Raw genomic sequence first — 14,452 nt, 5'->3', positions numbered from 1 at the left:
TTGGCTGTTGGCGGGGTAACGTTGTCTGGCTTCGCTCGCTCGGCTCCAGCTCTTGTTGGCGGCGCGCGCGGGCGATACCCCGCCCACCCCGCCCCACCCTTCCCGGCTCTCACGCTCTCCGCGCTTGGCCCACGGAGTGTAAGGGCGGGGCGGGGCTAAGGAGAAAGCAGGGAGGAGGAGCCGGCCGCGCGCGTGCGTCCTCGAGCATCTGGGCGGGACGCCGCTGGGGCGCGTGCGCGGGTCCCGGAGCGCCACGCGCTGAGCTCTGGACGGCGACCCCCGCCTCCCTGCCGTGCGCGTGCGCCCCGCGACAGTGTCTCGCGGCCGCGTCTATGACGCCAAAAGCGGAGGCAGGGACGGGGCTGGAGCTGCGGGACAGTGCGTGAAGTCGGGCTGCGCTGCGCCCGATGCCTCGGCTCCAGATCCGGGCCCACGCTGCCCTTGGGCGGTGTCCCTAACCGGAGCCCGACGCGAGCTCGCCCGCGCCCTGCCTCCTCCTCCTTCTCCTCCTCCCCCTCCGCGGTGGGCGTGCGCGGCTGAGGCCGCCCGCCGCTCGCTCTCCTTGCTGTGGGGCCTGCGGGAGCCCTGGCCTTCCAGCGTGGATGCCGCCCGCTCCCAGCCACGCCCGCCTCGCTCTCTCAACTTGTTTGACAGGCTTCTGCCTCCCTGCCTTGTGAGGAAGGAAGGTGGATCCAGGGAATGGCTGGTTCCCTGTAACTTTGAGCCAACGAGGGGGTGGGGGTCAGGTATAGACGAGCTGTGGGAGCTTAGGGCTGAGCTCCCCAGCCCCAAGCTGCCGACCCTTTCCTTAACGTGAGCGGTAGTCTAGAAACGTAGGAATGGGCTTTTTAGGCTGCAGTTAGTTTTTAGGTGGTTGACTTAAGATGATAGGACAGTACTACCTATTAACGATACTGGTGATCGAAACTTCCCCCGAGAGGATTTAGCACTTGGAGAAAGCGGTGGGGTGGGAAATCAATTATGTTACTGAAACTCTTTCTAAGATTCTAATGGTGGCGTTAGTGTGGAGGTTGAGAACAGCTTTCTGTAATGAATTATATGTTTAGGTGGTATGGACCTTAAGGCCTCTGTCCCAACTTCTCAAGTCATCGTTAAACTTTAAGTGAATGAGTGTGGCCGTGTACCGATTAAAACTGTGCTTAGAGACACTTTGTTTTAATTTTCCTTGCCATGAAATGCAGCCCTTGTTTTTGAGACAGGGTCTCATACTTGATACGTAGATGAGAATGACCACGAACTCCTCTAATCCTACGTCCTGCATGCAAGCACTTGTAGCCAACTGAGCTACAGTCCCTTGCCCATCCTTTTGATTTTTAAATCACTTCATAACATTAAAGTCAGTTTTAGCCCCTAAGCCTTTAAAACAAAAACAGCCTTTAAGCCATTGTTTGCCAGTCCCTGTTTGAGACTTTTTTTTTTTGAGTCAGAGCTATTTAATTGAAAATAAGTGACCATATAATCTTTACCCTCAGAGAACAGGATTAAAGTCACTTTGTCACTGGCAAATCTCAGTAGTCACCTAAAGGTTAGGGGTTAGAAGTCACAGTTGCTGTGGGGACTTGGTTACAGAAAACCGATGGGTCAGTGATAGAAAACTATAGGTAGATGGAAAGAAATGGTGGCTGCAGTCTCAAGTGTCTGCACAGTTGAAACCATAGTAAGAAGAAAGGACCCCAGAGGCTTCATAGGAGGCCACTCATATCTTACATTCAGAACTGGGTCACTAGCTACCTCTAAAGCATTAACTGACAGTGTGATTGCTTTTCCTTCCATGGCTTTGGGGCGATCTTATGAAAGGCTGTACTGAACATGGGACACAGTCAGTCACCCCAGCCAGGCTTTATGACATGGAAAACACTCTTCCTTTACTGCCTACTTGCTCCCTAGGAAGGTGGTACTGACATAGGTGTTCAGGCTTAACTTTGGGGCTGATTATGGGATATTTAGTTTTGCTTAATTGGTTTAGAAGAGAGGAGTTGAAAGCATTGTGTTCTGTTACCCTATACATGGGTGGGGGTTATTGAGTAGCTAATATTGTCAAATGAAGCAGAAAGTTTTATGCCCTTCCTAAAATAAATGTCTTGAGTTCACATCCAAAACCCCACCCCACTGGAGTCCTCTGAGCAGGGTACCCTTAAGGTAGGCCTCAACTGGTCTAAAAGAAATCTTCCCTTTTTTTTTTTTTTTTTTGCTCTGTCATAGTAATCTCTTCCAATTTGATATTTATTCCTGCTTTGAATACTGTAGTAATTTTCCACTTGTGATTTCCCAACTTCATTGCAACGTGAAGGGACTCATCGTGGTGTATGTTAATTTCCTTTGATCACACATCAATCTTGGGCCAGAATTGGGGACTCAGCAATTCAGAAAAACTGCATTCAGTGATTAGAGATTTCCATATATCCCTAAGTGGGCTCCTTTTTCTAGATAAACTAATCTGTGATATGTCCTCTCTTAAAATGATTTGTTTGTTTGTTTGTTTTTTTCCCCACACTAGTTTGTTCCATGATCTGCAGCTGCTGTGTGCATTACCCACTACAGCTCGGCTCACACTGCTTTTTCATTTGCGTGTCCTTGAATTTCCGCCTGTTCGATATTACTTTCCCTTTCTTTCCCTCTGTCTGAGGTTTGTAGCCGATTTCTTTCTTTGAATGTATCTGAATCTCTTGCCTATATCACCCATTTCGGCTTTTTATTCTTGACTGTTGTGTGTTGTTTTGAGGCAAGATCTCACTTTGAGGCTGAGACTGCACCCAGACTCATTATGTATGTACCTAAGATTGGCCTCCAACTCTAGATTTTCCTGTCCCATCCTCCCTAGTGCTGGGATTTTAGATTTGTGTCAGGTTATTGAAAAGTTTCTGCATCCCAACAAGCCTCTTTGCTGAGGCAATCATCCAATCGAAAAAGCCCAGGTTTAATGACTACAAATACTCCCGGATGGCTTTCCAGTCCCTAGAGAAGATGAGAAAGAAAGAATGGAAAACTATGTGTTTGTTCTCTGGGGGGCAGTTTCAATACCCTGTGGAAATGGTCTTGAGCTTCCCTGGGGAGGGGTCATCCTTTGGCAGGCTTTCTTAGGGCAGAGTCTGGACTGAGGTAACTCCAGGGGAGGGGGCTTGGGATGGAACTTCCACCTGAACATTCCGGACTCTTTGGATATATAGATGCTGGTTCCTGTCTGGCTGTTTCCTTCTGGCCTGGGACCACGAGGAGGGGAGGGTTGTGAGTTAGTGGGTTCATGCTCAGTGGGAGGTGTGGGTGGAGGGGTGTGCAGTTGAATTCTAAGATTCCTCCTTGTGCATTCTTGATAGTTTTTTTTCTGATTCTTCCCCCTCCCCTTACCTTGTTTAGAGGTCATTTACAAACTCCTGTCTTCAACATTCTCTACTCTTTTGTTTGTTTGTTTGTTTGGTTTGTTTGTTTGTTTGTTTCCAGCTCAGTAGACCAGGCTGGCCTTGAACTCAGAGAAGATCCTCCTGCCCCTGGGATTAAAGGCTCACGCCACCACCACTGGGTCTGCTCGTACTCTAACTTTGGCTCCTTAGCATGTTACGCCCAAATCTAGAGTCCCCTTAAAAGCCAACAAGGAAACTGAGTCCCATATGTAAAAGCAAAGAGCCTTTATTTAATCAAGTTTGCAAACTCTGTCTCTACGCATGTCCAACGTATTGGAATAACGAGCTCAATCAGAATTTGGTTTTTGTAGTAGTAAAGGTAGGAGTTGGGGGGGGGGTGTCTCTGAGGTTCAGGACCCCTGAATGGCTGACATTTGTCTTGGGGTGTCCTGGTGAGTGTGGGTGTGCTGGCAGGTGATCCTATCTACAGTGGTTGGAATGTTAGGCATTTCCTTTGGATGGTCTGCTCCTGGGCAGTGGTCGGGTTATCTTAGTTTGTGGTTTTTTCCTGCTACCAGGTATTGCTTCAGGGTAAGCTACTGAGACTCATACCTCTTATTAAATTTATCTAGTTCTACTCTGGCAGGTGATAATGGCTGGAAATAAAGAACTTCCTTTGGCTGACCTGTTCATACTTAGCTTATCATGGCTGGCCCCACATAGCACTGCTTGTACTTCCGGATTTACCAGTTATCTCTTGGAGATGTACCTCTGACACCCTAACTTCTCCCCAGGAGATGTACATACTGTGTTCACCCCTACCCCCCAAATTTATTTGTGTCACTTCCAAAGCAAAGCTTAGAGTACCTGTGTACCTTGTCTGGTCTTTCTCTTGCTAGAGGATGACAAAATGTTTTTGTTACCTGTTGTCCTGTGTTTACCAGGACAGGTAACGTGTACATGTTAAACAGGGCAGCTTTTGTTTTCTCATGGTTTTGTGGGTTGAAAGCTCATGGGACAATTGTCTAATTTTGCTTTGAGGTTTCTCATGAGGTTCCAGGCAGAAGTGATTGGGAATCTCATCCTGCTTTGTGGCTGAGTTTTTCTCTCCTGTTGTCTCCAGAGCTCTCTTCACATGGCTTCTCCAGAAGGGTAGCCTGCTGACTCAGGACTTGGAAAGCAAAAGGACAAAACTTCTAGGTCTTTCTAAATCTGCAGTTGGAAACAATACATTTCTGTTGGTGAAAGCAGTCATGGGTCTAGCTGAAATTTAAAATGAGAAAACAAGTACCAGTGATGTTTCAAATGATGGCTAATTTCATCACTCAGAGCCATAGAATCTGGATGAAGCAAAAGAGATCTGCTGCTAACACATGGCATCATATGAATGAGAAAAACATTGCTGTGTTTCAACTCACAGGTCCTTGAAGTTGTGTTATTAACTTTGCTGGATAGAGCATTGATATAACAATCTAAGGCATTGACATATTACACATATTAGTGGTTGGGTGTTAGGCAGCATCCATCTCTCACAGATTTCTACCATGATACCTAATAAATATTATTTATAAAGATAAACCTTATTTCTTAAAGAAGAGAGTCTGTTTCTTGTAATTCTTTTCTGTCTTGGGGGAAACACTTCTTTATTGTTGAAGACAATTCCTGATATATGGAGAAGGAAAGTTGATCCTCTAAGTCTTGCCAGAGAAGTTTCAGATGAGTGAACTTGGAACTTATGCAAACCACCATCATCCTCTCTTTTCTCCTTCCTCACTGGAGTAAGAAAACTACATTCTTTTTTTGACTACTTCATATCAAGTTTGATAAAGGGTTGCTCCTGCTGGGGACATCCCTGTAAACTTAGTAGGATCCCTGGACAAAGGGAAGCTTCTGGTTCAGGAGCTAAGTTCACTTCCAGAGACCAACGAGACCTGATGTTTGAACTTTAAGTCACAATGGTCAGAGAGTTCAATGTTGTACATGTAATTTTGGACTTTAACACAAGTTGGCACTGATTACTTTGAACTGTTATTTAGAATAAAGCGCAATCTGATCTCCCCTTTCTCCCTGAAAACTTCATATTGAGAGAGGTGTAAAGTCAAACCGGAGACAGATTTTGAATTACCTAGATTTTCTTCTAGAAAGATTATCGACAAGCTAGGGCATAATTTGAGATGGCAATAGAACAGGTTATGAACTAAATAGATAGAACTTTGGGCACAAGCTGATTTAATTGGAATACTATTCTGACCTATTAAGGGTCTCCTAGGAAAAAAGTTACACTTTACCATTGGTACTAGAAGCTTCTACAAAAAGGTAGAAGTTATAGAAGCAGAAACAGGGCTATCCCAGTTGACTGCTGACTTCTCCAAGTGAGTTATAGCCCAAGTTGATCGCAGTGGATACACTAGAAGGGTTAAAGCAATGGTTACTTCTTTGTTGATAGACTCCCTGAAATAATGTTTTAAAAGGTCTCAACCCAGGCTTGCACTTAGTCTACAATCTTTCTGTTTAAATATAATACATACTGGAATTTTAGGTGTATATCACCATGCCTGACTCTCATAAGTACATTTTAAATTGATAAATGACATTTCTTTGTCCTAAGTCTTTGAAAACAATTAAGTTTTTGGTATAACAAACATGAATGTTTTATAATTAATATAAAATAAAATAAGGATTATAGAGCCGGGTGTGGTTCACCACTGCTGTAATTATAACATTTAGGAGGTAGAGGCCCTGTCTTAAGAAACAAACCCCAAACAAGAAGTGTTATTGTATTAGTTACTTTTCTGTAGCTGTGATAAAGCAAGACCAAGACAACTTCTAGAAGGCTTATTTGGGGCTTTCAGTCCCCTGAGGGGCAGGAGGTCATCACCATCCTGGCCTGGAGCTTGGCAGCAGGCAGGCCAAGGTGGCGCTTTGGGTCACACCCTGATCCAAACAGGAAGCATAGCACATATTAGGAATGGAGGAGACTTCCCTCATGACACACCTCCTCCAACCAGGCCATACATCCTAACGTTTTCCAAACAGTTCCACCAGCTGGAGACCAAGTGTTCAAACATGAGCAGATGGGAACCATTCTCATCCAAACCACCGCGAGCACTTAAAATTGTACTTGATAAAATAGAAACCCCATAGGAACTTAGTACCATCTCTGTCATAGAAATTTCACATTATTTTGTCTTTTTGAATTTGTATTTTGATTTCCCCAAAGACCTTTCTGTTTGAATATATTTTATCATTTACCATTTTTTACAATAAAAGATTTTAATTTAAAAGCTTTTTTGAGTTATCATTACAATTATAGCATATGAAAATCATATTTGCACTGTACCTTTTAAAAATTATTTATTTGTATTTTATGTATATTGGTGTTTTGCCCACATGTATGTCTGTGTGAGGGTGTCAGATCCCCTGGAACAGGAATTCCAGACTGCTGTGTGGTTGCTGGGAATTGAACCTGTGTCCTCTGGAAGAGTAGCCAGTGCTTTTAACCACTGAGTCATCTCTCCAGCCCCTGCACTCTGCATTTTTTATAAATAATTACCAAAGAGAATTTTATTGGAAATGTCTTTTAGTGATTTAAAGTTCTTACCACCCCAGTTCAGCTATTTATAGACAAATATAATTTTTGCTAGAATATAAAAGAAGAAACAGTATTGATGACCAATTCGGGACTTCAAAAGTGAATAAATGATTTTTACTAAATGTGTTATTTATAGTAGAAAACTCATGACACAAATGGTAGGGATGAATAATAAGGTAATAAGTGGTTGTCCTACTTCTTATCTATTGCTGTGATAAAAATGTTTCCAAAACCGACTTGGAGAGAAAAGGATTTATTTGGCTTATGCATACTGATCAGTTGATTGTTGACAGATGTCAGGGCAGGAACCCAAACCAAAAAGGTAGGAATCATGGATGACAGTTGTTTGTCAGTTTCTTCCCTAAATCACCCACCTACCTTTCTTCTACCTTCCAGGACTGCCTGCCTGTGAATGGCACCACCCACAGTGGGCTGAGTCCTTCCACATCAATCAGCAAGCAAGGACATGCCACACAGACATACCTACTGGCCTTTCTGATAGAGGCATTCCCTCAATTGAGGAGACTCCAGTTTGTGTCAAGTGAACAAAAGATAACCAGCAAACAAAATCAAACAGCTTTGTTTGGGTTAGGAAATGAATGTAGATTTAATGTGTTCAGGAATTAGGTTTTGATTCATGGTCTGGCTCTGTAGCCCAGAGTGGCTTTGAAGTGGTGATCTGTTTGCTTTGGTTCCCTGGTGCTCAGGTGTGCAGCACCATGCCTAGATAAAGTTATATTTTGTCAGAAGTATTTCTCCAGTAGTTCAAGGTAGTATGTTTTATAAAAACACTAACTTGCATGCCTTTTTCATCAACATTGATCTATTGGGATGGAACTCTATGATTGTTTTTATATTCTTTCACATCGTACAGCATAAGCTGCTGAGACTGAGGGAATGAGGTTTGGCACTGGGACCTTTCTAAATAGTGAGCATGTGAGTCTTGCCACAGATGAGTAATTCCCAGGATGTTGCTCACAAATCTTGCATGCTTGAACTCTGAGGTAGGTATGTGGAGCATTGACACTGGCTGTGAGTTTGCTGTTTGAAGCAGAGCCCTGCCTCTTCCACGGTTCCTTTTGTTCTGTGCACATTCTTTGACATCATCAGAAATAGTTAAGAAAATGACATCAGACAATAAATAGATCCCGTCTGCTTCACAGTATATAAGAACGACAATGCAGATCAGAATTTTTCATTTTTTTGCACAGTATTTTCCTCTTAATAGAAATCCATAAGGTAAGGAAAGGGAAAATAAGAGTTTATCATGGGTAGCTTTTTTTTTTTCTTAGCATTCCCTCCTGGAAGAGAGAAGTTCATAAGATTCAGGAAGCTCCTGGAAGTTACAAGATTCATACAGTGCCTCCCTGAGGTTATAAAAGAAGAAAACAATTTCTGTGAATAGGAGACTCTTATGGGCTGAAATACTTACAAGTTAAGTGAGGTGCTCCCAGGATGTAGCTTTTCTCAAATTAGTTTAGGCATGAAAATATGTTCACTATTGCCTTTGCCTCTAGTATTTTATATGTATTTCTTCTGTTTGTGATATGTGTAATTTATTTTCGGTGTTATTTTCCAAAGGACTCTTACTGAATATATACAACCAGAAGAGTTAGTTCAGAACAAAGAAAGTCTCTATGACTTTAAACGTTTCTCCAAGTTCCATTGTGGCCAAGGTTTCACAAAGGTGAATTGAATGAGTTTTTATTAAGAGTTGATTTCAGGAGCTGGAGACGTGGCCAATGGTCAAGAGTACTTGCTGCTCTTTGAGAGGATGGAGTTCCATTCTCAGCACTCATGGAGGGCAGATCACAACTGCCTTTGACTCAGGCCCTAGAGTATCCTCACCTGTTCCCCCATGGACACCTGCATGTATGTGCACTACCCATGCACATAAAATATGTGTAAGAGTTGACCCTAAGGAACACAGGCTTATCATTCAGATTCTTTTTGTGATATACATTATGTGGCTAGGCCATCCTAAAACAAAATATGGCCATCAAATTAAAAAAAAAGTTACAAAGAAAAATAAAGAAGTGATTTGACAGAACCAATGTGTTTATGGATTTCTAATCTTTTATTTATTTATTTTATTTTTTCTTTTACTGAAAATAGATTCTTTTCTCATATAGTATGTCCTAATTATATTTTCCCCTCTCTCTACCCCCAGTTTCTCCCACCTCCCTTCCTTTTTGGAGCCACTTCTTTCTGTCTCTCATTAGAAAAGAACAGGCTCCTAAGAGATAACCAAACATGACAAAATAAAATGCAAAGTGAAGTCAAAATTATTAAAGTTGGCCATGACATCTCAACAGGAGGAAAACAGATCCAAGAAAAGGCACAAGAGCCCAAGACCCTCTTGTTCTCACTGTTGGATATCTAATATTTCCAAATGGATACAACTTTGTTTTATAAACACCTGGGTTTCTAGAAAATAAGCACTTTCTTTTTTTATAGTGAAAAAAAATAACCAGAAACCAAGAGTCACAGTTTAAGCAAAATAAACTGTTCTTGAAATCCTCTTGAATAAATTGATGCAGACAGTTCACATATTGTCATGCACTGGCAGAAATTCTGAAATGCTTTACTTTGTGATTGGAAGTTCACATGGTTATAGAATTTTGATTAAAAGAGACAAAAGATCATAATATTAGTTTTCTTTCTGTTCCTGCCAACATCCACGGTTATGGTTTGGGTTCTGATTTGGCTCTTCGTTTCAGAACTTGGTCCCTAGCTAGTAGTACCATTCTGGGAGATTGCGGATCCTTTAAGAGATGGTGTGGGGCTGAAGGGAAAGTGGGTTGCTAGGGGGTCAGGCCTTGAAATTTATAGCCCAATCTCATTTCCTGTCCCAGCTCTATGTCCCGATCTGCCCAAGTGTGAGCAAGCAGCCTCACATCTGCTGACACATCTATAGGATGCTCCTGTTACCATACCTTCCCTGCCAAGAGGGCCTGCATCCCTTCAAACTATGAGTCAAGATGATTCTTTCTTAAATTGTCTTAGGCAGGCATGGCATCACAATGACAGGAAAAGGCAGCTACACAAACATCAAGTTCTAGGGTCTTCCGGCTGTTGTTTAAATCTGACTGACTAGTTCTCATTCATCGCTGCTGTTCTGGGAGAATCCATCAGTCCTTTCCACTTGAACAATGTTACTATCCTCCTGCCTGCCCTTTCAGCTTCCACTCTTGCCTCTGTAGAACTCATTCTCCATGATTAGCTCTTTAGTAACGTCAGCCAGATTCTATTACAGTGGTTCTCAGCCTACCTAATGCTGTGATCCTTTAACACAGTTTCTCCCATTGTGGTGACCTCCCAGCCCCCAAATTACTTTTTGTTGCTACTTCATAATGGTAATTTTGCTACTGTTATGAATTGGAATGTAGATATCTGATATGCAGGATATCTGATATACAACCCCTATAAGAATCCGTGAACCCCAAATGGATCACGACCCACAGGTTGAGAACCGCTGCTCTATCGCGTCCCTGATTTTACCTTGTTAGCCTCTCTTCTTCTTTTCAAGTAGAATAAAATCCAAACTTCTTTTCATAGCCTACCAGATCTGTTTTATCCTTTCTCTTTTGTTGCTTTTAAACTCCTTTCTTTGAATACTCAAGGCCCATTCCTGTCTCACAGATTTTGAATTTTTTTAAATAGTCCCGGAATTCTCTACCCTAGGTTTTTCATGGCTGACTTGGTCTCAAATTCAAGTCTCAGCACAAATATCACTTCTCAGAGAATTCTTTTCCTTATGTCTATGGAACTCCCATTTCTATTCCCCTTCCTTTATGTTTTCTGATGCTTAATTTTTCTTGGTAGCATTTAGTACTCTTTGAACATTTTTTTACACGTTTCTCATCTGTTCCTCTATTAGTTCTTAGTAGAATATGAGTTTGTGATTGACCGTCTTGTTCCCTGCTCTATCCTCAAAGCTTAGAACAAAGGTTGGCATTTGCTGGCGATTATTAGATATTTGCTGAATCAATAAATCCAGCTCCTGACATGCCCACAAAAGGCTTCTCAGGAGAGCTTTAAGCGAGTAATTTGCCATAGCTCCGAGGTGTGGCCCCTTGTTTCTGAGCATTCAAAAGTCTGCGTTTACCTGCATGTGGAAGTTGATTTTCTCCAGGGCAGAGCTTACATTAACCCAGGTACTTGATTGACATGTAAACTCCCCGTGCTGATCTCTCAGTTTCAGTGAGCAGTATGTCACGTGAGCTGAGACTTGTGCAGTGATAAAATCTACTGGAAAGTTCCTGACATACATAGGACAGGAAATTAAATCAGAATGCATTTTGGAAAATACAAGAAAGGAGAATTAGGTGGCTTGTGTGTTTAAAGCTTTAATTTACTTAATTAATATTGTGCATCCCTAGTTGTTGTGTGTTCTGTGAGGAATTCTGAAGAATCAACAAGAAATAATACCAATTACCAGTCTTTAAGGATTTATGATTTAGTTGGTGCATTAGATTTTCTCCTAAAAGTTTTGAGGTAAATACCTGGAATTTAAAGGAGGAAGGATTTATTTTGATTCATGGTATCGTAGTTAGGGTTTCTATTGCAGTGAGGAGTGTAGCAACTCTTATGATGAAAACATTTAATTGAGGTGGTGGTTTGGAGTTCAGAGGTTCAGTTCATTATCATCATGGAGGGTAACATGGCGGTATGCAGGCAGGCGTGGTGCTGGAGAAGTAGCTGAGAGTCCTACGTCTTACAGGAAACTGGAAGTTGACCAAGCAATATACTGAGCATAGGAAATCTATGCTCACAATGACATGCTTCCTCTGACAAGGCCGTACCTATGCCAACAAAGCCACGCCTCCTAATTGTGTCACTTCCTATGAGTTGATGGGGGCCAATGACATTCAAATCACCACGCATGTCAGAGGTTTTATAGAGTGCTCACTGGCTTGATTGTTGTCAGGCCTTTGGGCATGATGGTTCTGAGATGCTCACCTCTGGGCAGCGATGAAGCACGGACACAGAGGAACAAGATAATCTGTTCAGACTCCTCAAGCTTCCACCATCCACCCTCACCAGCTGAGGTGAACACACCAGGCTGTACAGGACACTTAATACCCATAGCCGATGGGAAGGCTGACGATGGGCAATAGATCAGTTTCAGGAATAGGATGGCAGGGCTCAATGCCCCCCCCCCCCCCCAGGAATGCAGCTGCGGAGTAGATTCGGAGTAGAACGCATTCCTAGTTTCCCAGCCCCTGTGGTTCAATTCGGCACTAGGAGTGAGAGGGATTGGATTAAGGTTGGGGGGGGGGGGGGGCTTCAAGGGAACCTTCCAGGAAGGGGATGTTTTAGCTGGTGGAGGACAAGTGAGCTAGGACTGAAGGCAGGTTGGGGCAGGGAAGAGCTGTGGGCAGATGGAGCTGGAGAACAGGAAGACCCAGCTCTTGGATAACTACAAAGTCTATGGTGCCAGAGTGAAGAAACAGGCTGGGGTTGTGTAGTGACAGGGCTACACATCGTGCTCATGGACCTCGGTTTGGACTTTGGTCCCATAAAGTGCAAGGAGAAACAGCTACTGGGAGCTTTCCTGGGGCGAGGAGGCAGAGTTCATCCTTCAGCTTGCCAGATCATAGCTCACACTTCACATTCCTTTCATCTGTGAACTTGCCGTAAACATCTGAGTAATGCCCGTATTCCTTCGAGAACACAGGACCCTGTCTTTACCTATGCCCAGCCTTAGTGCCCCGCTGCTCTTCAGCAACACTTGACGCTTCTGCACCAACTGCCATTGGCCTGTACCCACCCTATTTCCTTTCAAAAGACTATTGGTTCTCTCTCTCTCTCTCTCTCTCTCTCTCCCCTCTCTTTTCTTCCCCCCTTTCCCTTTCTCTCCTCTCCTCTCCTCTCCTCTCCTCTGTCCTCTGTCTCCCTCCCTCTCTGTCCCTCTTCCTTCTTCCCTCCCTCTCCATTCTCTCTTACCCCATCCCTCCCTCTCTCCTCTGTCTCCCCCTCACCTCCCTCCTTCCCTCCCCCATTCACTCTCATCTTACTCTTTTGTTTTGTATCCTCCCCCCACTGTGTCCTGGCAGATATCAAACTTCTGGACTCAGGCAATCTTCTTTTTGCCTCAGCATTTTGAGAAGGTGATTTACAGCATGTATCACTGTACTCTGGCTTGGATTATCTTTTGGAATGACAAAATAGTGAATGCATTTTTGCAACAAGCCAGGCAATACAGAAATGTAGGAAAAAAAAAAAAGGTTAAAACCTGGGCAGGAAATACGGCTCAGTGGCTAAGGGCACTCACTGCTCTTGCAGAGGACCCAGGTTTGACCAGCATCAGCTCCTCGCAACTGCTTGTAACTATAGTTCCAGAGGACGCGATGATGCCCCTTGAACTCTGTGGCACCTGCATGTGCTTAGTGCAATAAGCTCATGCAGGCACATACACATAACTAAAAATAGAAATAGATCTTCTCTTAAAGCTTTCTCTCTCTCCTCCCTGCCCCCCCCCAAGACTGAGTTTCTCTGTGTAACAACCCCAGTTGTCCTGGAATTAGCTCTGGAGACTAGATTGGCCTCGAACTCACAGAGATCCGTCTGCCTCTGCCTTCCGAGTGCTGGGATTAAGGGCGTGTGCCATCACTGCCCGGCAAAGTTTTCTATTTCTTATTGAACAGATACATATGCTATGCTGTTAAAAATTATAAATATAGGTGCATACATTTTACCAAAAGAGAGCTTTGCTATTCAATTTGAGTTGGGCCTGACACCCCAACAGAGCATGGTAGAGAGTGTTTCAACAGCTGCTGGAAGCCAGGTTCAGTGTTTTATCTCATCTAATGCATAACATTCATATACAGAGTGGACTGTGGTCCCAGTAGGTAGACAAGATGTGACAAATTTGTCTATGCCTAATGATGGTGGGAGCAGCAATTTGAAGCTGGCCTCTAGTTCCTGAGACTGAAGTGCTGCCTTTGCCTTTTGTAGTCTTTTAAGTAATACTTCGACTTAAAAAAAAAAAAAAAGTGCTCAGTGTTTAGGTGGGTGGTGGAATTTATTCAGTCGTTTTCCCGATTTATGAATGTTGAGCTTGCTTTTTTTTAAATTTATTTATTTATTTGTTTATAAAAATTTCCACTTCCTCCCCTCCTCCCCATACCCTCCCATTCCCCCCACTCCCTCTCCCCCCCCCTCCTCCCTCTCCAGTCCTAAGAGCAGTCAGGGTTTCCTGCCATTTGGGAAGTTCAAGTTCCTCCCCTCTCCCTCCAGGTCTAGGAAGGTGAGCATCCAAACAGACTAGGATCCCAAAAAGCCAGTACATGCAGACAAAACAAGACCCAGTGCCATTGTCAATGGCTTCTCAGTCAGTCCCCATGTCAGCCACATTCAGAGACTCTGGTTTGATCACATGCTCGTTCAGTCTCAGTCCAGCTGGCCTTGGTGAGCTCTCATTCGATCAGTCCCCTTGTATCAGTGGGTGAACTCACCCCTCGCGGTCCTGATTTCCTTGTTCATGTTCTCCCTCCTT

At 43.5% G+C, this 14,452-nt stretch overlaps 1 long non-coding RNA gene across 1 annotated transcript in view; it reads left to right on the top strand.

Moving 5' to 3' along the window:
• Positions 1–14,452, top strand: part of LOC146890052 (uncharacterized) — a 35,261-nt gene that overhangs the window by 1,140 nt on the left and 19,669 nt on the right. The window lies entirely within an intron of this gene.

The sequence above is a fragment of the Myodes glareolus genome, chromosome 20, assembly GCF_982192425.1.
Source record: "Myodes glareolus chromosome 20, mMyoGla1.1, whole genome shotgun sequence".
NCBI classification, from domain to species: domain Eukaryota; kingdom Metazoa; phylum Chordata; class Mammalia; order Rodentia; family Cricetidae; genus Myodes; species Myodes glareolus.
The sequence above is the reverse complement of the archived record's forward strand: the minus strand, read 5'-3'. Positions and strand labels throughout refer to the sequence as shown.